This window comes from Protopterus annectens, chromosome 4.part0 (assembly GCF_019279795.1).
Source record: "Protopterus annectens isolate FY-2018-M chromosome 4.part0, PAN1.0, whole genome shotgun sequence".
NCBI lineage: Eukaryota > Metazoa > Chordata > Ceratodontiformes > Protopteridae > Protopterus > Protopterus annectens.
This window is the reverse complement of record NC_056733.1, coordinates 1,297,285,630-1,297,313,221: the sequence shown is the minus strand read 5'-3', so window position 1 is coordinate 1,297,313,221 and position 27,592 is coordinate 1,297,285,630.

Sequence of the window (27,592 nt, the reverse complement as noted above, 5' to 3'; positions counted from 1 at the left end):
GCTATTGGCCCTAGGGCCTATATAAGCCTAGCCAAAGGTACCCTGGCTTTCGCCACCCAAGAAAATTATTTTCCTGTGCCACTGTCGAGCAGAGCCACAGAAGTGATCCCCGGGGTGAATTTCTTATCTCCCATCCATTCATCAAGATTTTTCTTGAACAGTGCTAATGAGGAGCTTTGTTTGATATAGATAGGTAGTTTGTTCCAGAGTATGGGAAGTCTCTGGGACAGGAATCTATCCCTCCAGCATGTTCTGTTTATTGTGGTGATGAGGTTTAGGTCCCTAGAGCATGTAGCTCATAGGGATTGGGATTTCTTTAAGTGGAGCATGTCTAAGAGCTCTGGGTTTGACATAGCTTTGTGTGTTAGGCAGAGATCGCCTCTGAGTAGGCAATATGCAACGGAGTAAAGCTGCAGTTTTTTGAGGCGGTCTGCATAGGACATCTCTTTGAGGCCGGTAATCCTGTTTGTAAGGTATTTCTGTGGCCTTTCCAGTTGTTGTAGATGTCTTGTGAGGTACATACGAAAAGGGGCATTGTACTCTATAATGGGTCTAATGAGTGACGAGTAGAGGGGAACAATGACCTCTTTTTTCCTGGATGAGAAACCTTTTGTGATGAGGTGTGCCACATAGAAGGATTTCCTGACTACTGTGGCAATGTGATTACCAAAGGAGAGACTACTCTCCACCTGTGTCTCAAGGTCCCTTATCACACTTTCAGTGTTAAGTAGACTACCACCTATGTGGTAGTTCATGGGTACTGAGTTTTTACCAAAAGGAATGACAATGCACTTTTTGGCATTGAGCTTGAGGCCATGGCTTTGACACCAGGCATCTGTCTCAGCAAGGCCCTTTTGTAGGATGTCCACATCTTTTGGAGTTTTGATTATGGCCCCTAGTTTGCAGTCATCTGTGAACTTCGTTAGCCAAAGACCTTCTGTGTTGGCCTGTACTTCAGAGAAGTAGATACCAAACAGGAAAGGACCCAGGACTGAACCCTGTGGTACTCCACTTGTCACTGGTCTGAAGCTGGATTTGGATTCTGCTACTTTCACAGTGTGGGTTCTGTCAGTGAGCCAGTTGGCAACCCATCTTGTGACATAGGGATTTATACCTAGTTTAGTGAGTTTATCTATAATTCCAGAGTGGAGGATGGTGTCAAAAGCCTTGGTGAGATCTAGATAGGCTGTGTGTACCACTTTACCCTCATCTACGGCTTTGGTGACTGCTTCAAAGAAGTCTATCAGGTTTAGGAGACATGATCTGCCTTTTACAAACCCGAACTGGGTGGTTTCCTGAGTTTGGAGATTACCAATGTCATTGTTTATAAGTTCCATGATGATACGCTCCATAGCCTTGCAGACCAGGCTTGTTAGGCTAATTGGGTGGTAGTTTCCGGGGTCTGTGGTGGCTCCCCCTTTATGGAGTGGGATAACTGTCGCTGTGCGCCATTCAGTGGGCACATAGCCTGAGGTGAGGCTATGACTGAACATGGTACTTAGGTGGGGTGCCAATTAATTCTGTAGTTCATGTAGAACACAGCCTGGGATGTCGTCAGGTACCATGGATGCTGTGTTCCTGGCTTTGGATAGTGTGTTTTTTACCTGTGCGGCCATGATTACAGGAACTTTGCATTCTTCTGGTATAGAGATGGGCCCTTTAGGGGATATCAGAGGGGTAAAGTTAGCACTGAACCTATCTGCCAGGATGTTGGCAATATCCATTGGTTCTGTATATTTAGTGCCATTGTGCTGTAACTCAGAGCAGATCTGAGTGTTGCCATTGAGATTCTTGACATAGCTATAGAATGCTTTGTGGTTGTCTTTAGAGTCAGTGGCGATTTTGTTTTCATAACTAGCTTTGGAGGATTTTATGAGGGATCTCAGCTTCTTACTGAAGCTGACCAGGGAGTTTCTCCAATCATGGGATTTTACTCTTTTTTGCAACAGTTTCTTTCTTCTGTTGTAGAGTTTGTTTATGGAAGGGGACCACCAGATTGGCTTCCTTTTTTTGGAGGATAGCATCTTGGTACTGCTAGGGATTGCACAATCCATGCACTCATGTAAGTGCTTATAAAGTGCATTTGTGTAGGATTCAGCAGTCATACTTCTATTGTCCATTAGCATGGGTGTCGTGAAGTTTGCCACTTCTGTCTTAAGAAGCATGAAGTTGGCTTTGGAGAAATTTTTTACTGTGGTTTCCCTAATGGGGGGTGGGGGAGGGATGTGGATGTCTAGGGTGATTAGCTTATGGTCGGATCTGACTAACGAGGAATTGACCTCTGGTGTGGAGCACCGGTTGCCCATGTTGGTAATAACCAGGTCTAGGATATTGCTGTCCCTGGTAGGGGTGTGGATAAGTTGATCCATGGCATTGGAATTTATGAATTCCAGAAAACGTTGAGCACAAGAGTTGGTACATGAGTAGTTTTCCCAGTTAATGGTAGGGTAGTTGAAATCGCCCATTATTAGGGTGTTTGGTTGTACCCTAATATTTTCCAGTGTATTAAGAAATGAGTAGTGGGAATCCTGGAGCATGGTGGGGGATCTGTAGCAAGCTACAATTTGGATTGCGGTCTTGCCCAGAGTTAGTTGCACTTGGATAATCTCGGATGCATTATGCTGAGCAACTAGCCTGGAGGTGTGAATATCCTTAATGAATATGGACACGCCTCCACCTTTAGTGTTTCGATCCAGGTTAGGTGGCCGAAAGGTGTGGTATGAATTACAGCCTGGTAATGCAGGGGTATTCTCTGGAGCCTTGAACCAGGTCTCTGTCACTGCACAGATGTCGATGTTCTCCATTTTAAGGAGTGCCTCGACAGAGTGCATTTTGAGGTTTAGACTTCTAGCATTGAGTAGCAATACCCTCAGATTCTTCTTGCCTGTACCTGTTAGGGTGGTGAATTTGTCATTTGAACCTTGCCTAAAAAAGGCACTATAGGGGTGGCTAGAGCCTTAGCCAGTATCCAGAATCCCAGGGGCGACAGGTGCAGGCCATCTCTGGCAAAGCATCGTGGCTTGTCGATCATGTCATCCCAGGCAGACAGATACTGGATCCCCTTAGAATGACACCAGAAGCTTAGCCAAATGTTGAAGTCAATCATTTTGTCCTTGTACTGTGGTATCATTCTGGGTGATGACAGGATGCTACTCAGGGCTAGGGTCATACCTGCCTGGGCTACAAGATCGGACAGCTCCTCCATGTCCCTTTTCATGTAGTCCAAGGACGTACTTCTCAGGTCATTCACACCAACATGGACAATGACAGAGTCATATTTGTACTTGTTGTGGAGTAACCTGAGTGCATGCATTATGTGGCGGATCCTGGCACCCGACAGGCAGCTGACAGTAACTTTCTCCTTGTTTAGCCTGGTGAATGGAACATCAGTGTGCCTGACTATAGAGTCACCTATGACTAGAGTGTTGGTTACGTTGTTATGCCTTATGGGCTGTGGTTGAGTGGCACACTGAGTTTGTGGGCTATGTGTCATTTGGGTTGTGCTGGGGGGTGGAGGTTGCTTGTGTTTCTGCTTTGGAGGTCCCTGTTGCTTGGGCAGGTTTTTACTGAGAGCCTCCGCGAATGTAGGTGTGTGTTTTGTGTTTCTATGTGTGTGTTTTGGTGGTGTAGATTTTGAGGGACTATGTGCTGAGTGTGGTGTGGTGCAAGTGTTTACCTTCTCCTCTTGACTGTCTAGTCCAGTCTTGGGTGAAGAGAGCTTTGCTTCCAGTTTGGCTATATAAGTGCATCTCTCACAGGTTGTAGTGTTGGGTGGTAGGAGGAGAGGGTTGTTTGTGTACATGAGCCAATTACTGCATTGCCCCAAGATTCCCAGATTCATCAGGTAGACAGGAGAAAACACCGGGGCCTGACCCTTAGACATGCCTGGGTAGGTGCTTATTTGTTAAGTACTAGAAAATGTTTTCCTCTAGACAGTGAGGAAAGTTGAGTGCTGTAGTAATTTGTAGCTTATTTAGTGCTTACAATAAGTTCTGAACAAGTGTTGAAACAAAAAACTGGCTAGTTCTAAGAAACAAAATTAAACTAGAATGCTTCCCTCCAACACAGAAAGGCTTGGGCCCTAGAAGCCTACAAATAGTCCTGGACACAGCAAATCGATACCCAGGCTAGACTACCCACAGGAAAGGCAGGAAACAAGCTTAGAAAAAGTTTTTTTTTTTTTTTTTTTTTTTAGTGGAAAGAAAGAAAGGAGTAGCAGAAACTAAGCTGATTGGCCTTCTCAAATGTTCTGCCTCTACTGCGTAGAATGAGGTAATGACACTAGACTGGGAGGAGGGTCCCAGATCATATTTACACTAGGGGTGGGCAACTGCAAAGCCACCAACTATAAAAACACTATACCAACAGGGAGGGAGGGTGGGAAACAAACTGCAGAAATGTTTCTCACAGCTGAAAAGCAGCAGTGAGCCTTTAAATGAAAGTTTTAAAAAGCTAAAGGAGCCTCTAGAAAAAAAGTTTAACTGCAACAAGTTATCAGAAACAAACAACCCAACATATGCTTAATAAAAGTGGACAATTTCCAGTTAATACCTCACACACAGTGAAACTAGCTAGAAAAATACACAGTACACAAAATGCTATAAATAACAAAGAAATAAAGAACAAAATAAACAAAAAACAGGATACTTAATGTTATATATTATAGCTTCGAGTTTGCTGAGTGTCCTTCCTTCGATTAGCTCAGTGTAAAATGGCAGAACACTCACAACTGAACTTCTTAGGTAACAGAAAGTTGAAACCTGAGACAGCTTTTAAGAAAGAAATCTCAAAAGAACCACTGAGGTGCTTAGTCTAAGCTGTAGTCCAGGTGACCTCAGTCAGCCAATGACCTCAAACAATTCTCTCTCACTGAAATGCCTGATGGCTTTGGCTAAACCAAGATGTCCCTGAATATGTGCTCAGACACACAGCCTCCACAAACACTAGACCCAAATACAAGCCTGAATATGGAAATGCTACAAATATCCCTACTACTTAGAAACAACTGCAGAAATGTTTCTCACAGCTGAAAAGCAGCAGTGAGCCTTTAAATGAAAGTTTTAAACAGCTAAAGGAGCCTCTAGAAAAAAAAGAGTTTAACTGCAACAAGTTATCAGAAACAAACAACCCAACAGATGCTTAATAAAAGTGGACCATTTCCAGTTAATACCTCACACACAGTGAAACTAGCTAGAAAAATACACAGTACACAAAGTGCTATAAATAAAGAAATAAAGAACAAAATAAACAAAAAACAGGATACTTAATGTTATATATTATAGCTCTGAGTTTGCTGAGTGTCCTTACTTTGATTAGCTCAGTGTAAAATGGCAGAACACTCACAACTGAACTTCTTAGGTAACAGAAAGTTGAAACCTGAGACAGCTTTTAAGAAAGAAATCTCAAAAGAACCACTGAGGTGCTTAGTCTAAGCTGTAGTCCAGCTGACCTCACGCAGCCAATGACCTCAAACAATTCTCTCTCACCAAAATGCCTGATGGCTTTGGCTAAACCAAGATGTCCCTGAATATGTGCTCAGACACACAGCCTCCACAAACACTAGGCCCAAATACAAGCCTGAATATGGAAATGCTACAAATATCCCCACTACTTAGAAACAACTGCAGAAATGTTTCTCACAGCTGAAAAGCAGCAGTGAGCCTTTAAATGAAAGTTTTAAACAGCTAAAGGTGCCTCTACAAAAAAGAGTTTAACTGCAACAAGTTATCAGAAACAAACAACCCAACAGATGCTTAATAAAAGTGGACAATTTCCAGTTAATACCTCACACACAGTGAAACTAGCTAGAAAAATACACAGTAGACAGAGTGCTATAAATAACAAAGAAATAAAGAACAAAATAAACAAACAACAGGATACTTAATGTTATATATTATAGCTCCGAGTTTACTGAGTGTCCTTCCTTCGATTAGCAAAGTGTAAAATAGCAGAACACTCACAACTGAACTTCTTAGGTAACAGAATGTTGAAACCTGAGACAGCTTTTAAGAAAGAAATCTCAAAAGAACCACTGAGGTGCTTAGTCTAAGCTGTAGTCCAGGTGACCTCACTCAGCCAATGACCTCAAACAATTCTCTCTCACCGAAATGCCTGATGGCTTTGGCTAAACCAAGATGTCCCTGAATATGTGCTCAGACACACAGCCTCCACAAACACTAGGCCCAAATACAAGCCTGAATATGGAAATGCTAAAAATATCCCCACTACTTAGAAACAACTGCAGAAATGTTTCTCACAGCTGAAAAGCAGCAGTGAGCCTTTAAATGAAAGTTTTAAACAGCTAAAGGAGCCTCTACAAAAAAGAGTTTAACTGCAACAAGTTATTAGAAACAAACAACCCAACAGATGCTTAATAAAAGTGGACAATTTCCAGTTAATACCTCACACACAGTGAAACTAGCTAGAAAAATACACAGTAGACAAAGTGCTATAAATAACAAAGAAATAAAGAACAAAATAAACAAAAAACAGGATACTTAATGTTATATGTTATAGCTCCGAGTTTGCTGAGTGTCCTTCCTTCGATTAGCTCAGTGTAAAATGGCAGGACACTCACAACTGAACTTCTTAGGTAACAGAAAGTTGAAACCTGAGACAGCTTTTAAGAAAGAAATCTCAAAAGAACCAATGAGGTGCTTAGTCTAAGCTGTAGTCCAGGTGACCTCAGTCAGCCAGTGACCTCAAACAGTTCTCTCTCACTAAAATGCCTGATGGCTTTGGCTAAGCCAAGATGTCCCTGAATATGTGCTCAGACACACAGCCTCCACAAACACTAGGCCCAAATACAAGCCTGAATATGGAAATGCTACAAATATCCCCACTACTTAGAAACAACTGCAGATATGTTTCTCACAGCTGAAAAGCAGCAGTGAGCCTTTAAATGAAAGTTTTAAACGGCTAAAGGAGCCTCTAGAAAAAAGAGTTTAACTGCAACAAGTTATCAGAAACAAACAACCCAACAGATGCTTAATAAAAGTGGACAATTTCCAGTTAATACCTCACACACAGTGAAACTAGCTAGAAAAATACACAGTACACAAAGTGCTATAAATAACAAAGAAATAAAGAACAAAATAAACAAAAAAACAGGATACTTAATGTTATATATTATAGCTTCGAGTTGCTGAGTGTCCTTCCTTCGATTAGCAAAGTGTAAAATGGCAGAACACTCACAACTGAGCTTCTTAGGTAACAGAAAGTTGAAACCTGAGACAGATTTTAAGAAAGAAATCTCAAAAGAACCAATGAGGTGCTTAGTCTAAGCTGTAGTCCAGGTGACCTCAGTCAGCCAATGACCTCAAACAATTCTCTCTCACTGAAATGCCTGATGGCTTTGGCTAAACCAAGATGTCCCTGAATATGTGCTCAGACACACAGCCTCCACAAACACTAGGCCCAAATACAAGCCTGAATATGGAAATGCTACAAATATCCCCATACTTAGAAACAACTGCAGAAATGTTTCTCACAGCTGAAAAGCAGCAGTGAGCCTTTAAATGAAAGTTTTAAACAGCTAAAGGAGCCTCTACAAAAAAGAGTTTAACTGCAACAAGTTATCAGAAGCAAACAACCCAACAGATGCTTAATAAAAGTGGACAATTTCCAGTTAATACCTCACACACAGTGAAACTAGCTAGAATAATACACAGTACACAAAGTGCTATAAATAACAAAGAAATAAAGAACAAAATAAACAAAAAACAGGATACTTAATGTTATATGCTGAGTGTCCTTCCTTTGATTAGCTCAGTGTAAAATGGCAGAACACTCACAACTGAACTTCTTAGGTAACAGAAAGTTGAAACCTGAGACAGCTTTTAAGAAAGAAATCTCAAAAGAACCACTGAGGTGCTTAGTCTAAGCTGTAGTCCAGCTGACCTCACGCAGCCAATGACCTCAAACAATTGTCTCTCACCAAAATGCCTGATGACTTTGGCTAAACCAAGATGTCCCTGAATATGTGCTCAGACACACAGCCTCCACAAACACTAGGCCCAAATACAAGCCTGAATATGGAAATGCTACAAATATCCCCACTACTTAGAAACAACTGCAGAAATGTTTCTCACAGCTGAAAAGCAGCAGTGAGCCTTTAAATGAAAGTTTTAAACAGCTAAAGGAGCCTCTACAAAAAAGAGTTTAACTGCAACAAGTTATCAGAAACAAACAACCCAACAGATGCTTAATAAAAGTGGACAATTTCCAGTTAATACCTCACACACAGTGAAACTAGCTAGAAAAATACACAGTAGACAGAGTGCTATAAATAACAAAGAAATAAAGAACAAAATAAACAAAAAACAGGATACTTAATGTTATATATTATAGCTCCGAGTTTGCTGAGTGTCCTTCCTTCGATTAGCTCAGTGTAAAATGGCAGGACACTCACAACTGAACTTCTTAGGTAACAGAAAGTTGAAACCTGAGACAGCTTTTAAGAAAGAAATCTCAAAAGAACCAATGAGGTGCTTAGTCTAAGCTGTAGTCCAGGTGACCTCAGTCAGCCAGTGACCTCAAACAGTTCTCTCTCACTAAAATGCCTGATGGCTTTGGCTAAGCCAAGATGTCCCTGAATATGTGCTCAGACACACAGCCTCCACAAACACTAGGCCCAATTACAAACCTGAATATGGAAATGCTACAAATATCCCCACTACTTAGAAACAACTGCAGAAATGTTTCTCACAGCTGAAAAGCAGCAGTGAGCCTTTAAATGAAAGTGTTAAACAGCTAAAGGAGCCTCTACAAAAAAGAGTTTAACTACAACAAGTTATCAGAAGCAAACAACCCAGCAGATGCTTAATAAAAGTGGACAATTTCCAGTTAATATCTCACACACAGTGAAATTAGCTAGAAAAATACACAGTACACAAAGTGCTATAAATAACAAAGAAATAAAGAACAAAATAAACAAAAAACAGGATACTTAATGTTATATATTATAGCTCTGAGTTTGCTGAGTGTCCTTCCTTTGATTAGCTCAACTTCAAGTATAGCTGGTTAAGATTTTGATTTCTATTTTCTAGTAATTGCTTTTTTGGCAGCCACCAGAATTCAGCTCCTGTACCCCAGCTCATAAAATCATTTCCTTAGTTACATTAATTTGCTTACCCAGTATTCCCTGTACTGTGTAGCGAATTTTTAAAGTTTGCCAACTCATTACATTCCTAAAACATATTTTGACAGTTACCTATTTCTTTCCCATCACAATTCCAACATTTGCCATTTACATGAGGAAAAATCTGTGCAAACACTTAAAGGCAAAAATCATATCATCATATATTGATAAATCAAACCATAATTTAATAACATTTTACTGTAAAACTGTTGGTATTGTAAATGTAATAGCTCTGTGTTTAGGGAATTCTCAAAAGCAATCTTTCTTCAGTTATTTGATGACTAATAAATTCTACTGTAATCCTTCTATGAAGGATCCTATTGCTAAAGCTGCTCCCACTTAAATAATTGCGTTAATAGGGCAGTCTCTATCCACAACAAATATAGTGAAAAGTTTAAAAAACAACCCCCTGTGGTGGAAAATACCCATATAAATAAATTATATAACAAGTGAAAGAAACTGTTTAATGCTTATAAGAGGTCTCATTCTACCTACTTTTAGAACACACAAAGAGCTTAAGGGAACCTTAAGGAAGCTCAAAGCTGATTACGAACTTAAAATAGCCACTAAAGCCAAAACTAACTGCAGTCTTTCTTTAACTATGTCAAGACTTTAAGAACTAACACCCAACAGTGTTTGGAGCTAGTTCACATAATACTATACTCTGTAACCCAAGGGAATAGCCATTGTCCGTGCTAACAACTTTAGTGCAAATTTTACTCCACCCACAGCTACAGATATCCAACAGGTTTTAAGAGTTCCAGCCACTCCCTTTTATTACTATGGAATAAGTTCTCTCAGCCCTTTCAAAAACTAAGAATGCTTCATCCATAGGCCCTGACAGGATAACCAGGTTGCTTGATTATGAGTGCCAAATATGGCCTTTCTGAACCCCTACTTAAATTCCTTAATCTTAGCCTCTCCACTATTTACATTTCCAAAGCCTGGAAAATAGCTCTGTTAACTATAGACCCATTAGTCTCACAAGTCTCACTAGTCTCATAGTAAAGCTATAGAGCATTATTTCTGACTTCATTAATCTGGACATTGAAAATCTCTCAACCGTGGACCCTCATCCTTTATCAAGGGAAGATCCTGCCAAAATAATCTCATTAATTTATTTGAAAAAGTAACTGAAGCAGTGAATAGTAGTTATGCAGTACATATAGCATATCTACACCTTGCCAAGGCCTTTGACACAGTTCCCCATGCAAGAATTATTGATGGACTTGTAAATCTAAATTTAAATCCTTATATTGTATGGTGGATTGCTAACTGGCTGTCTGGCAGACCCCATTTGGTTTGAATAGTGGGTGCCACTTCTGAAAGCCAAACAGTTACCAGTGGCATACCATAGGACTCAGTTTTTGACCCTCTCATCTTTGGCATATACTTCTCAGAACTTTGGTCTATGGTTGACTAAATTTGCATGTGGTTGTAAATTGGGTGTTGTAATTTGATCTTCAACTTAAAATTGCTGCAACACAGCTTAGACCATGTTAATAACTGGTGCAAAGACAGTGGGTTCAAGCTAAATGTAAAAAAAATGTAATGTAGCTAATGTTGGCAAACAAAACAGTTTCACTTACTGTATAGGAGGTATACCCCATCCAATCAGACACTGTTGTAAGGGATCTTGATACTCTTGTTGATAATTCCTTATCATTTCACCATCATATCTCCATAGTGGTTTGGAAAGTCTGTTATATGGCCCATCTGATTTCCAAAGCCATCTCCACTAGATCCAAATAAATCCTAATTCCCCTTTACTCATATCTTATGAGATGCATTATTAAATATAATGAACCTCCTGGCATGCATTTATCTAAACATATCGCACAATTTGAAAGACCTCAGAGAGTCATAGCTAAAAAGGACAGTGGCATCACAACTGTTAGTTTTCAGAAGAGACTGGCAGCCATTTTTCTGTACTCAGTCTCTTATAGATTCCTCCAAGGAGAGCTATGTGTAGCCTTTCATGCCGTGAAAGATCCAAACCTGTTTGATCTCCTTTTCTCTTGCAGAACTAATGGCTTATGGAATACTTAGTTAAAGGAATTAAGCTTTCATCAGCAGATAAATAAGACATGTTGGCGTGGTAGATTCATATCCAGTTGTATCTCTCACTTCTGGAACATTCTTCCACTGCCTGTCAAACAGCATAGCATGCTTGCCACCTTCAAGGTAAACCTAGATAACTGGATAGGCAGCCTCAAATTCTCCCCTGGTCTATGTTGGTTTGCCTTCCTTGAGACTGGAGGGAAATTTTGGATAGGGTTTTTTTGCTAGGCTTGAAATGGTCTGCAGACTGATTGCATAGTACTTACCTATGAACCTATAAAGTAATTACATAAAGTCAGCATGTGTTTTACCTCCAGGGAGATTCCAGAATATGCTTCCTTAAATTGTTTTACACACTGTACCTCTAGAGAGGTTGGGGAAAGGGTATGACAAGCATCCAGGTTCTCAGTGGTTTTACAGACTAGATGATTGGGTTGGTTGTTTTTTGTTCCCACTTCATGGGAGAACTTGCTGGTGACCTTATAGCCCTTAAGAAACTGAAGTTGGTATGTAGCTTTGTGGTATAGAGGGATGGAGCCCTGCCTATGACACATACTTCCTCTGTTCAACCACTGAGTTGAGCCCTGGAGGAGCAAGGCAGAGATCCTGGAAGCAAGCAACACCACCAATAATATGCTGATAAATACATCAAAAACTAAGCATATGAGATTTGGGAGACACAAATTGAAAGGTGAATATTTAATACAGCAAACAGTGATTGAAACTGTAGACTCATTTAAGGACCTGGGTATTTGGGTTAATCCAGTTATGAGTTTTTCTGATCATATAATCCAGTTGGTTAATGGCAGTTATAGATGTATAAGTTGTATAAAAAGATTTATAAAGTCTAGGAAATCAAAAATGATGAAGTCATTGTTTGTTAGTAACATTAGACCCAAACTTGAGTATGAAATAACAATATGGAAACCCTATAAGAAAATAAACATGAGTAAACCAGAAAGAGTACAGTGGAAATGTACCAAGGGAATCCATGGATGTGAAAATTTAAGTTATTATGAAAGACTAAAATATCTGAAATTGTACACTAATCTCTTATAGATGTCTAAGAGATCTTATTCAGGTGTATAGGACATTTAGAAACGACTACCTCTGGGAATGTTTGGGGTTATCAGAAACTACTAGAGAATCATCAGACTGCCTATGTAGAAGATTTTATAGGAATGAGAAGTGTACTAATTGGTTCTTTGACAGAGTAGCTGATGTATGGAACAGACTGCCAAATTACATCAAAGCAAGTGCTAGTTTAGATATTTTTAAGAACAGCCTGGACGCTTATTTATAGGAACGAGTGTTTTGGTATATTAGCAGGCTATAAGGGCATTAATGCCCATGCTTGAAATATTTGTATGTATGTATGTATGTATGTATGTATGTATGTATGTAGGTTGTCCACCTGGGAGGTGGGAATAAAGGAGTTCTGGACTGCAACAGTGCTGGTATATACAATGAAGGGAGAGGTGTATGTCACGCTGCATATTATCCAGGGTGGCGACTGTGTATGCAGTAGTGGTGTGCTACATATCCAAGGAGTTTAGCATATTATCCAGGGTGGCGACTGTGCATGCAGTAGTGGTGTGCTACATATCCAAGGGGCTTAGCATATGTGGAAGCACAAATGCAGCCTCTTGAAAAGTGGTTCAAGAAGTCACAACCACTTCAGGAGGGATTTAGGTGTATAAACTGATAATAGATAAACCCCCACTCTGAAGTCTCAACCACCTGGGAATGTATTTAGGTATATAAGTAAATAAGCCCAACTCTTAAGAGTATGTGATCACGTTTGGAATCCAACTCTCACTTCTGAGGGGATTGAATGGGCTGGTAGGTTCTCACCCTGAAGTGTTTTAGCTCATGCCCCAATGGGAAAAAATAGGTTTGAGCTCTTAGTCTAAAAAGGAATGAAAAGGTCTTTAGAGAATCTAAGAAGGAATAATGTGGAGTTGCCTCGGGAGACACATCAGACAATATGACTACCCTAGTTCAGACAGAGGGCAACCAAAAGTTGTGGAAATCAGAACGGAAAGTGGAGTTCTACCTACTACTGTTTCCCATAGATAAGGAATTATATTGCAACATGTACAGTTATGTTGAGTATATTCTCAAACAATTGTACATTTTACTGCATTTCAGTTTTCCTTCTTTGGTAGATATGCTGCATGGAAATAGTAACCACAGCTATAAGATTTGTCTAATTTTGCACGTTCATTCTTCCTTGTCATTCTTCGTTTACAAAGATTGTTTTTTTAACAGTAGGAAGATTTTACTTTTTTTTATAGTGGGGAAAACAGTAGAGAATCAGCATCTCTAAGCAATCTTTATAAGTAATGCTAAATAAAATCAAAGTGCATGTGGAATACTGATGTAACATATTCACTTTTAAATAGCTATCTTCTTTAATTTTTAGGAGTAAACATTCTGTGTTCATAGGTTCATACTAGGCTATCTGCCCTAGGGCATTTATAAGCCTAGCCAGAATGTGTTTGGCTTTCGCCACCCATTTTAAATTAATTTTGCTATGCCCTTTTTCGAGGTTAGTATACTCTTCCTCTGTCTAACAGTGACACAGAAGTGATACCTGGGGTAAACTTACAATCTCCCATCCACTCATCAAGATTCCTCTTGAAGAGAGTCAATGAGGGACTCTGCCTAACCTGGACTGGGATTTTATTCCAGAGTGAAGGGAGCCTCTGGGTTATGAATCTGTCCCTCCAGCATGTCCTATTTATTTCAGTGCTGAGGTTCAAGTCTCGAAGCCAGAGCTCGATGGGATTTGGATTTTCTGAGGTGCAGTATGTCCATTAATTCCGGGTTGGACATGGCTTTATATGTCAGGCACAGATCGCCTCTGAGCAGGCGGTATGCCACTGAGTAGAGCTGGAGTTTCTTTAACCGGGCAGCATATGGCATCTGTTTGAGCACTTTGATCCTCTTGGTGAGGTACTTTTGGGGTCTTTCCAATTGCTGCAGGTTTCTGGTAAGGTACATCCCAAAAGGGGCATTGTACTCAATTAAGGGCCTGATGAGGGATGAGTAAAGAGGCACGATGACCTCCCCTGATCTAGATGTGAATCCCTTCATGATTACGTGGGCTATATAAAATGTTTTTCTAATCACTTTGGCCACGTGGTTGTCAAATGAGAGATTGCTATCAACTTGGGTACCCAGGTCCCTAATTGCTTCTTCCATACTTAATGGATTACCACCTATGTGGTAATTTGTGGGCACTTTGTTTTTGCCAAAGGGGATGACTATACACTTTTTGGCGTTTAACTTGAGGCCATGGCTCTGGCACCAGTTGTCTGTTTCTATGAGGCCGTTTTGGAGGATGCTTGTGTCGGCTGGAGTGTCGATTATGGCACCCAGTTTGCAGTCATCTGCGAACTTGGTCAGCCACAGTCCTTCTGTGTTGGCCTGTACCTCCGAGAAATATATACCGAACAAGAGAGGTCCCAGGACTGAGCCTTGTGGGATGCCACTTGTAACTGGTTTGGAGTCTGACATGGCTCCAGCAATTCTAACCATGTGGGTTCTGTCCTTGAGCCAGTTTGCAACCCATCTAGTGACATAGGGGTTTATATTTAAGCTGGTGAGCTTATCTATAATGCCCGAGTGGGGTATTGTATCGAAGGCTTTTGCGAGGTCCAGGTAGGCTGTGTGGACCACCTTCCCCTCGCCAGTGGCCTTGGTGACTGTTTCAAAGAAATCGACCAGGTTTAAGAGGCAGGATCTGCCCTTAACAAAGCCGAACTAGGTAAGATCCAGTGTCTGTAGGTCCCCAATATCTTTATTTATGAGGTCCATGATGATCCTTTCCATAGCTTTGCAGACCAAGCTAGTCAGGCTTATGGGGCGATAGTTTCCAGGATCCATTGAGGCACCACCTTTGTGGAGAGGGCCACTGTTGCTGTACGCCACTCTTTGGGTACATATCCTGTAGTAAGGCTGAGATTGAACAGTAGTTTTATGTTTGGGTTTAGTTCTTCTTGGAGTTCATGTAGGACGCAGCCCGGGACACCGTCTGGTCCCATTGATGCTGTGTTTTTTGCTTTGGAGAGGGCGGCTCTTACCTGAGCATCTGATATGTCAGGGGGGCAGCACTCTGCTGGGATAGATATTTGCCCTTTTGGTGGGTAAGGGGGGGGGGTTGCGCTGAACCTGTCAGCTAGGATGTTGGCAATGTCTGTGGGTTCGGTGTATTTTTTGTCATTTTGGACTAATTCTTTGCATATCTGGGAATTCCCACCCAGGTTCCTAACATAACTAAAGAAAGCCTTGTTATTATCCTTAGTGTCCTGTGTATTAGCTTTAATTAGTTTTTCAACTTAGGCTGATTCTGAGCTCCTTGCTAATGTTAGCTAGATGTCCTTCCATAGGTAACTGTTGAAATATTCCAATACTGTTGTGTTATCTCACTGACAAACAACTGACAAATATGGCAATTCTTATAATCCTGTTCAGCCCTAAGACAAAACAAGAACTGGGAGTGGAGGTCCTTATAAGGAATTTGCATGTCACAATCACAATCACACTTCTCTGTCTCTCTTAGCTGACATCTAAGATTTAATCTAAGATTTAAACACCAAAGTATAAGAAAAAAAAGAATGTTCCTCAATAGAGCACTTATCTGAATAAGAGAAGGCAGCGGTAACACCAATGACCATGTGAAGAAATAGACTAGTGCAAGATCTGAGTTCAGACTAGAGGTGAGATAGTCTGATAATCTTACACTCCTGTGTCTGCTTATGTACCCTTATGCTCAATGGATTGGGTCATATACTGGATGTGTAGCCATTTGGAAGGTTTTTGGCTTTGATACCCTGGCTGGACATCACCTTATCTCATTGAGACAGCCCAGTAATATTGGAATTCTGCAACAATGATCAGTGGGACATCTATTGTTATAGAAATGTCTTACACAACTGTGTTCTCTGTCGATCCATAAAAATTGTCTAGATGTTTCTCAGCTGTCAGATCCTGAAGACTGGCTTTGCTGTGTCCTCTGTTGTCTTGATATTTGGATTTTTATTAAGATATTAAATTATTTAAGGTGTTTGGATTTTGTTTGGGTATAATACTTACTATTTACTTGACTGTGAGTTCTACAAAATCTGAAGAATTATTAATTACAGCAACCAGAGCAGGAGAAAATAAGAGAAAAAAAATGACATCTGTCTTTGTGCCTGCTGACCATCAGTCCCCTCCTGCTATTCTTGAAATGATTAATTTCTCTGCCACTAAAGGTGTTCCCATTAAATAGGCAAGAGCCAACTGGAGAGGCTTGTCATCCAGGCATCCATGTAGGTTGATTGTGCCTCCTTTCATGGTGTGAGCAATGAGGGTTTTTCTCTCTTAGTCCCTTTTCCATCTTGATGGCTGGTGTGAGCACCTATGTCACCATGAGGGTCTACATTACTCTCCTCATGTGTGTGAGTACTTATGTCCACATGCTAATTACTGCTGCCATCACCATTTCACAAGTCAGGCCAGTGTCCCAAGTTAATGACTGCATTTTAGTCAACTGTATGCCTCCACTTTCATGTGATTGAGAAGCTAACTGGAGCAGCAGTCCTTCTCCACAGGGTAGGCAGGCTGGTGATATCTGCTCATTCCTACCCTTCCCATGTACCTCTTCTAGTGGCCAAGCTGTTTTTGAACGTATGCCTTCTTGGTCATAGTCTGTGATTTATCCCTCTGTGCTGCAGATCTGGGGCACAACTGTATGTACATTTATGTGTTGTGTTTGAAAATTTTGTTATGAGAGGCAGCTTGTGAAATAATGAAATAATGGATTTCTTTAATTTTGTTTGTGAATACCATTACAAGTATTGGCAGGAAAAAGAGCCATACTTCAGTAACTCCATGACAAAGAGGAATAAAGCTGTGACAGGGACATAGATAACTAGGGGCCAGTTACCAACTGGGGCTCCGTAGGAGCTGGCTGCCTCATATCAGGAAATGGGACTGGTACATGCCTTGTCATGGGAGTGGCATCTATGGTTCAAACTGTAGGCATATACTCCCAAAATAGTAGGGTGTATAAGTGTGAACCTGTCAAGTACAGCATCACTTTTCAAACAGGCATAGCTAGTATGCAGAAGTACACAATCATGTGAAATGTAACATGGCAGATACAGTAGTACCACATCTGCTGATTACTAAGAGGAAAGATTAGGAGTAAAACAACAGAAACAATGGTCTGTGATCCCCAGCTGTTGCCTCCCATGTTTTGTGTCCAGAAGCAGCAAGAAGTAGAATGAACAAAAGGGCTAATCTGTGTATACGTTATGGTGAAAGGGAGAATGGGGAGGTGAAGAGAACATAAAATAAATCAAATGAACCAGACTTCTTTATGCTTGTACTGTCAGCCCCTTAATGCCTACTAAATCAAGTTAAAAGATATACACAAAACTAGTAAACTTATTCCAGAATAATTTTTAATCCTGCAACTGGTGAGATGCTGCAGAGTGTTCTGTCTTGTACTAGAAAGCATGCAGAATACATGTCTGAATCTGCAGCTAAGTTGATAAAACTAGCCTAAGACTCTTAATTACTGAGAGGTATGGTAGTAAATGATGAAAGAGATGATTGTATGTGGAAAAATTGTAATGTTGTACAAATATGGTTATTGGCAAAAAGCTGCTATTTGAAAAGTATTGAATATTACTTTTATTTGTTATTTATTCTACATTTGTTGACCGAGAATGTCCGACTGAGCTGAAGAGCCCTTTTTCAGCGGAGACCCAGGGAGAAAAGCTCCAACATATTGTACAATTTCCATTATAAATTAGCATTAAACAGCAGTGTTACAGGATTATTACAAGGCATTAAGTAACAATACGATGTTATACCGTGTCAATAATCAGGAGTATAGCAAAACTATTTCAAGATGTATAAAAAAAATATGTCACTAAGATGAATATAGTTTTTGGGGTAAGTGTTTACAAAAACCCAGTTTTCTCATAATGTAGTTGCATGAAGGCAAGGCAATTACAATAGAATGTTTCTCTGAGACAATTTGCCTAATAGATTTTAGAAGACAGTAGAAAGATTAGTCAAAGGAGGATTAGAGAGAGCTAGTGAGAAGAGTGAGTTAAGGGCAGAAAGTAGATTAAGGTATGGAAGTAGGGTATGTTTTAGGAGGGAGAGTGTAGTGGCAGGACCAGTGACTTTTAAAGTGCTCTTTGGTGGCTGTCTTAAATTGTTTAGGCTGTATAAGGGTCCTGATTTCTAGTGGGAGCCTATTCCAGGCAATAGTGGGGTGATAGATATACATGTTGCGTTCAAATTTAGGCTTGGGTTTGTAGATTTGTAATAGGTCTTGGTTAGAGCTTCGGAGAGGTCTGGAGGGAGAATAATGGAAGATGAGAGGGGATAGTGCTGGGCAGTAGGAAGGTTGGTATAAGATAGAATGGATGATCTGGAGCTGAGCGAGAAGATGCTGGTGGGGTAATTCAAGCCAGTTAGATGTTTTAGAGAGAGACAGTGATGGGATTTATAGTTTTGTTGGGCAGCAAATCTAGCTACCTTGTTGTAGGTAGATTCGAGTTTGGTCAGGAGTGCTGAGTTAAGATTTGTGAGAATTTGAGAATTGTACATTAGACTGGGTAGAAGGTAGGTAAGAGAGAGAGTAATCTTGGCTTCAGAGGTTAGGAATTTCTTTTTACGGTAAAGGAGCCCTAGTTTTGAATGAGTCTTTTTGATACAGTTATTAACATGCAAGTCAAATTTAAGCTGATCGTCGATGGTTATGCCTAAGAGCTGAGTGCTGGATTGTACCTGAATGGGAGTGTTATTAAGGGACTGTATGGAGAGGGAGGGTTTAATATTGTTGAACATTTTCGGTAGGAAGAGTAACAGCTTTTTATTTTAGGGTTAAGGATGAGCTGGTTGTTGGAGAGCCATATTTCAACTAAGTTAAAAAAATGTATGAGTAGCTGAGAAGAGCTTAGAGGGAGAATTGGCTGTGGTGATGACTGTAGAGTCATCTGTGTATTGCACTAAAGATGACTGATGACAGGAGGTATAGAGCTGACTAGTAAAGATATTAAAAAGTGAAGGCCATAGGATGGACCCTTGAGGTACACCCATTTTTACAGGGAGAGGAGGGGAGAATGCAGAGTGCCATCTCACTGACTGAGATCTATCAGTGAGGTAGCTGGAGAACCATGCAACAGTGTCAGAGGAGAAGTTGAGGTTATGCAGTTTGTGCAGCAGAAGAGAGTGTGAGACAGTGTTGAAAGCTTTTGAGAGGTCCAAAAGTAGGCAGGAAATAAGTTTATGCTTGTCCATGGCTATAGAGACAGTGTTGAGGAAGGATAATAGAGCTGTAGTGGTGCTATGTTTGGATACGAAGCCGTGTTGAGTGGGTGTAAGCAGATTTTCCTTTATTAGATACTGCATAACTTGTTTATGAATACATTTTTCTAGTATTTTAGAGAGAGGAGAGAGGATAGCAATAGGTCTAAAGTTGGTATATCAGGGGAGTTACCTCCTTTGTGTGTAGGTAGAGTGTAGCATTGTTTCCAGATGGAAGGGACTTAGGTTCAGAGATAGAGCGATTAATTAGGTTAGATACAGAGAGAGCTGCTAGTAGAAGAAAAGTGGAAGGAATATGGTCAGCTGATGTGGAACATGGTTTTAATTTAGAGAGTAGAGTTTTGATGTAGCTAGTAGGTATAGGTTTGAGGGAGAAGATATTTGAGGAGATAGTATTAGGAGTAAGTTCAGAAAAGTTGGACATGCTAGTAGTAGTGGAGTTTGGGTTCGGGATCAGTAGCTTAGATATTGAATTGATAAAACAGATATTGAAGATAGTGGCAGTTTCTTCAGATGTCTTGTCTGGGCATGGATTGGGGGAACTAAGATTACTTTTGCAGTCTTCTTTTGGCTTTTCCCGGTTAGGGGTCAACACAGCAGATCACCGGTCCGCTAATGATTGGCAGTGGATTTTTATGGTGTCGAGTTGCCAGCCCGGCACCAAATTTTCAAAAAGGAACCCCCCCCCCCCCACACACACACGCACCTACCTGCATGTCTTTAATGTTCACTCAACCGTGGGGGCATGCAGACTCTGCACAGAAGGCACTCCAGCCAAGAATTGAACCAGAGAACCTCTTGCTGTGAGGTGACAACGCTAACTGCTGCACCACCGCGGCCTTAAGATTACTGCAAAAGCAAAAGTAAGATTACTTTTGCAGTAAATGCAACAAACAAAAATGTACCAGACTTACAAGTACATTTGACTATAGCATGTAACTGTAAAATGAATAGCACAATGTAAGGTGTGCTCCAGAGAGCAAGGCTCCAGAGAGCACCCCTGCAATACCAGGCTACAACTCTTACCACACTTTTCGGCCGCCAAACCAGGACCGAAACACTAAAGGTGGAGGAGTGTCAATATTCACCAAGGATATTCACACCAAAAGGCTAGTTGGCCAACACAATGTGTCTGAAATTCTCCAAGTGCAACTAACACTAGGTAAGACTGCAATCCAAATTGTAGCTTGCTAGAGATCCCCCACCATACCCCAAGATTCTCACTACACCTTTTTAAACATACTGGAAAATATTAAGATAGAATCAAACACCCTAATACTGGGTGATTTTAACTACCCTGCCATTAACTGGGAAAACTACTCATGTCCCAACACCTTTGCGCAACGGTTCTTGGAATTCATAAATTCCAACGCCCTGGATCAACTAATCCATAGTCCCACCAGGGGCTCCAATATCCTAGACCTGGTCATTACCAACATGGCAAATCAATGCTCCATACCTATGGTCACCCCCTCGTTAGTCAGGTCTGACCATAAGCTAATCACACTTAACATCCACATCCCACCCCCACCCCCAGTAAAGAAACCACCATAAAAAACTTCTCCAAAGCCAACTTCATACTACTCAAGTCAGAAGTGACAAACTTCATGACACCCATGCAGATGGGGAACTGAAAGTTCAACTGCTGAATCCTACACTAAGGCACTGTACGAGCACATCCACTCATGCATGAATCGTGCCATCCCAAATAGAACCAAAATGCTCTCATCCAAAAAAAGGAAGCCAATCTGGTGGTCCCCTGCCATAAACAAACTTTACAACAAAAGGAAGAAACTTTTGCAGAAAAGAGGAAAATCCCAGGATGCAAAAAACTCCCTTACTAGCCTCAGTAAGAAACTGAGATGCCTCATAAAATCCTCCAAAGCTAGTTATGAAAATAAAATTGCCAAAGATTCCAAAGACAACCACAAAGCATTCTATAACTATGTCAAGAATCTAAATGGCAATGCTCAGATCTGCTCTGAGCTAAAACAGAATGGCAATAAATATACTGATCCAAAGGATATTGCCAATATCCTGGCAGATCGATTCAGTGCCAACTTCACCCCCCTCTCACCCCCTAAATGGCCCATCTCAGTACCGGAAGATTGCCAAATTCCAGTAATAACAGCCACACAGGTACAAAACGCACTCTCTAAAGCCAAGAATACAGCAGCCATGGGACCAGATGACATCCCAGGCTGTGTACTACATGAACTACAATATGAACTGGCACCTCACCTAAGTGTCATGTTTAATCATAGCCTCACCTCAGGTTTCGTGCCCACTGAGTGGCAGAGCTACAGTTATCCCAATCCACAAGGGGGATCCACCTTGGATCCCGGAAACTACCATCCCATCAGTCTGACAAGCCTTATCTGCAAGGCCATGGAGCGTATTATCATGGAACTTATAAACAAAGACATTGGCAACCTTCAAACACTGGACCCCACCCAGTTTGGGTTTGTGAAGGGCCGATCTTGTCTCCTGAACCTGATTGACTTCTTTGAATCAGTCTCCAGAGCCATGGACAAGGGTAAGGTGGTCCACACAGCCTATCTAGACCTTGCCAAGGCCTTTGACACCATCTCCCACTCTGGAATCATAGATAAACTTACTAAGTTGGGTATTAATCCCTATGTCACCCAATGGGTTGCTAAATGGCTTACTGATAGAACCCACACTGTAAAAGTAGCCAACTCCAAATCCAGCTCCAGACAAGTGACAAGTGGAGTACCTCAGGGTTCAGTCCTGGGGCGCTCTTGTTTGGCATCTACTTCTCTGAAGTACAGGTCAACACAAAGGGACTCTGGCTAACAAAGTTTGCAGATGACTGCAAACTGGGAGCCATTATTGAATCCCCAAATGATGTGGATACTCTACAAAAGGGCCTTACAGAAACAGATGCTTGGTGCCAGAGCCATGGGCTCAAGCTCAATGCCAAGAAATGTATTGTTATCCCTTTGGGAAAAAAAACATGTATCCATGAATTACCATATAGGTGGCAGTACACTAAACACAGAAAGTGTGATAAGAGACTTAGGGACACAGGTGGACAGTGATCTCACCTTCGATAACCACATCGCCACAACAGTCAGGAAATCCTTCTATGTGGCACACCTCATCACGAAGGGCTTTTCATCCAGAAAAAGGAGGTCATTGTCCCACTGTACTCATCCCTCATTAGACCCATTATAGAATACAACGCCCCATTTGGTATGTACCTCTCAAGACATCTGCAACAACTGGAAAGGCCTCAGAAATACCTCACTAAAAGAATCACAGGCCTAAAGCAGATGCCCTACGCTGACCGCCTTAAAAAACTCCAGCTATACTCTGTCGCATATCGTCTACTCAGAGGCGATCTCTGCTTAACATACAAGGCCATGTCAAACCCAGAGCTGTTGGACATGCTACACTTAAAGAAATCCCAATCCCTCAGAGCTACACGCTCCAGGGATCTAAACCTTGTCATCACAATAAACAAAACATGCTGGAGGGATAGGTTCCTGACCCAGAGACTCCCCAGACTCTGGAATAGATTGCCCATACATGTCAGGCAGAGTGCCTCTTTGGACCTCTTCAGGAGGAACCTTGACGATTGGATGGGAGAAAGGAAATTCACCCCAGGGATCACGTCAGTCGCCCTGCTAGACAGGGGTCCAGGAAAGTAAATAATGTGGGAAGAAATAGCCAGGGAATTGTTATGGCTAGGCTTGTATAGGCCCTAGGGCTGATAGCCTAGTACCAACCTATGAACCAATATTTACAGACTACAGCAAAGGTAAAGCCTCTTACAGGAGCAGGTAGACTCTACACTGTAGGTTTAGTAAATGTTTAGTGTACACTGCAGCTCTTAGGATATTAATTCATTTATTTTCATTTTACTTTTAAAATTTGCAACATCTGGTCCAAGACCACCAATTATTGGAGGGCCTGCATTCTACCTCTCAATAGTCATCTTGAGATTAGTGCTTCTGTTTTGCTTTTAGTGAGAGAAGGAGCATAATGTCATTATTTCCTGGAGACTGCCGATCACCAGAAAGCCTGATAACTGCTTCATCGGTGCCAGCTTGGAAGTTGTATTTCTGTTTTTGCTACTGGTGAGAGAAGGAGTAGAGGGCATTGATTCCTGACTGTGACTGGGCAGTGTGTGGGACCTTCCTGACTAGTCAGGTTGTTATTCAAGGCATCTGCCAGGAAAAGGCTACAAAAAGCCTTCAGACCCCAGCATCATTTGGGACAAGACTGTTGATCACCAAAAAGCCTGTGACCTGTTCTTATCTTGGAATTGGTGCTACTGGTTTGCTTCTAGTGACAGAAGATGCAAAGGGGCATTGTATCCCAGAAGTATGAAGCTGTGGTGAGACCAGCACTAGCAGTAGCCAGACAATAACCAATTAAGTGAATATCTACTATTCATAATTTTTGAAAAAGCTAATTCTTTTTTCTTTTCAGTAAGTACTGCTTGATCAACCACTGTCTGACCTAACAAGAATATCTGAATTATCTTAAATGTAACCTTCCTAAACCACAAACACTTTCTAGACAAAGTGCACATAACAAATGTCCTCAGCAGTCTCGAATGCACTTTAAAACAACTCCCACATCAATACATACAGCCACAGCTCACAGAGCCTCTACTTCTAAGCCCCTAAGGTAAACCACTACACAATCAAATATTCTGGTCATTGGAGACTCCATTGTGAGATACACTGATGTCTCCCTCACTGGCTAAGTAAGGAGAAATTCACAGTCAGTTGCTTATCAGGGTCAAGGATCCGCCACACTACACACACACACACTCAGATCTTTGGACCACAAGTACCAGTATGACTCAGTCACAGTACATGTAGATGTAAATGACCTGAAATGTACTTCCCTAGACTATATGAAGAGGGACATCATGGAGATCTCGGAATATGTGTCCCAGACTGGTCTGAGCCTAGGATGGAGCAGCATTCAGCCTTCTCCAAGGATGATGCCACACTACAAACAGAAGATGACTGACTTTAATAATTGTCTTAGCTTCTGGTGTCATTCTAAAGGGGTGCAATATTTGTCAGTATGGAAAGAGATGGTCAACAGACCACACTGCTTTGCCATGGATAATCTGCACCTCCATCCTCTAGGCTTTTGACTATTAGCTAAAACATTGTCCTCCCCATAGTACCTGTGAAGGCTGCCAGCCTAGCTAGATAGAATTTTGTAAATAATTGTTTGACAAATGTAAGAAAACTGTGTATGTTCTGAGCTTCAAAAATGTAACCACAGTGCACCCTGCTGGAAGAAAGCTGACGAATAAAGCAATTTATGACCGTTTGATCTCAAGCTAGGATACAGGGTGTCTGGGCTATGAAATTATTTCTATTGTTCTAAACCAGAGATAATTACTAGGTTTTACATGTAAAGTATCTTTTATTGCTGTGGCTTCCTGGCAGGTGCGGATTACAAAAAAAAAATTAAAAGTTTAAGTTCTATGTGCCTGGGAAACTTAAGTAAAAGTGTCAAGAATAATGTAATCTGAAATGACTCAGCAGTACTGTGTATTATCAATTTAAGGACAGAAAGAAAGATGAGCAGTTTGTATTTTGTTCTGAAGCTGACAACAACTTACCAGCACTTTGCCTTGTAAGTAGAATTTAGAACATAGTTTCTGTTAGAGACAGCTAGGAATATAGCCAGATTAGCCTAGCTGTTTTCTATAATTATGTGAGACTATCCTATAATATTGTTTTTAATTATTTTCCTGTGATATTTGAACTCTCTATTAGCACTGTGTTGAATTGATGAGTATTGTCTTGTGTTTTTATTATTTATTATTAAATATTTTTAAACATTTCAACTGTGGCTGTTTCGTTTAGAGATAATTTACCTCTAGAGTACTTGCATGTATTTGGTGATACTGTATAAACCGTGCCTAAATAACCTTCCAGTCTCAGTCACACTTACTACTAGTAATAGCACACAGTGGAATTGGTCACCCCTTGGGAAGGGCCTTATAGTAGCTGATAAGTAGTGGTTGGTGGCAGTGATTTCTACCTTATAATCTGGGCAGAAGGGGGGCATAGATGGAAAACCTGTGCTAGCCTTTCCCAGGAGTGTCAGTGTTTTTGTATATAATTCATATCTCAAAGTGTGTGTGTGTCGGCTACTTGGGCAGGGACACGAAGCACTGGTTGGACAGAGAGGGTGCTGGAGGTTTTGGCTTGACCACTTAGCTGAGATCTGCACCCTATAGCTGTGCCAGTGGGGAGTCTTATTAGGGATCTGGAAAAAAGGGAGAAACCAGCCCCAGACTGACTGTGATCTCTGTGTGCTCTTAAGGGAAATTGAATTTTACTGTGTGTGTACTTGTTATCCTTCCCATTGTGTATGCCCTTCACTGGTGCTAGTGGTGAGGATTGAGGCTCCTTGATTACTGGGCCAGTGCGCGGGCATCACAGTACCTTTTATAGGCAATTCCAAATTGAAAGTACTTCCAATCTAACAAATCAAAACCAAGCAAATCTAAAGGTGTTGTTGCTCAGTGCAAGGAGCCTAATCAAGAAACTCCACTCCCTACAAGCTCTCCTCACCATTGAGAACACTGATGTCTGTGCAGTCACTGAGACATGTTTTAAAGCCATGGAGAGCACACTGGCAGTGCAAGACTGTAATGTCTTCCACATATGTAAACCAACTTCTACACAGGCAAGGATTAAAGGTGGAGCCATCTCGATTTACATGAAAAATAATTATACCTCAAGGTTGATCAAACAGGATGATGTACTTGAGCTCCTCCACATGCAAATCACTGTAAGCAAAACCCTATGCCACTTCCTTGCAAGCTATAGGTCTCCCTCTATGACCTAGGAAACCCATAACATGTATTTAAGCTTATTGGAAACATTCACTATTCAACCCAATACTATATTTGTAGGTGACTTTAATTACCCTGCTATTAACAAATAGACCAAATGTGTAGGTACAGAGACTCCTGGATTTTATAAACACAGACTCCCCTGGACCAGATTGTCAGTACGCCAACCAGGGGTGCAAACATACTGGATCTGGGCCTCACTAATATGCGAGAGTGCTGCACAACCCCTAGTGCAATGTCCTCTCTGGTAAGGTCAGACTACAAAACAGTCTCCTTTGAAGTAAAAATAAACCCAGAAATCCAGCTAATCCTGGAATGTTCAGGAACTGCTCTAAGACTAACTTCCTACTGTTAAATGATATCCTGGCAAAATTTCAAGCACCTCAAATCCTGAGAACACTGCAGTCTACTCTGAACTGTTCACAGACACACTATACAAGCATGTTAATAGCTGCATAGAGTCAGCTGCACCCACCAGGAAGAAGTACAGAACTAACTAAAAAAACTAGCCTTTCTGGTGAAATCATACCATCAGTAGGCTGTGTAACAGAAGGAAGAAAATCATAGCAAAAATTATGAGGTTTAGCACCCAGCAGGGTAAAAGCACTCTCATCAAACTAAACAAACAACTCAGAGAACAAATAAAGTCTATACAAACAAAAAGCCGCAAAACAGATGAACCAGAATGGCTTCAGTGGTGGAAAAATGATCCACTAGGTGTATAATATGTAACAAAGCAATTTATTAACAACAGACAGAGGAAAAAATAAAATAAATAAATAAATAAATAAATAAATAATATCAATCCAAGTGAGTCAAATCCAAGTGCTTTCATTTCCTGTGTAGGAGACTTTTTCAAGAACAGAGCATGCCCAACAACTGAAAAACTTTTATACCATCATTAATTAAGTTTCAAAACAAAAGCACCAGTCATTTTCTGTTTTCACTAATTGAATCCTTTGGTGTAGGGTGTGATAGTTAAAGGTATAACACAATGAAATGTGCAATAAAATATGCAGTTTTACCATGAGTCAAACCAACACAAAAAGTAAAAAAAATGTGTGTGTGTATACCATTTGTGCATTACAATCAGTTGTCATCAAATTAGAAAGTAAAAATATATATTAAAAAGTATATAACTAATATACTTGTGTTAGGTTTTACAAGTGCAAATACATACACACATGCTTGTG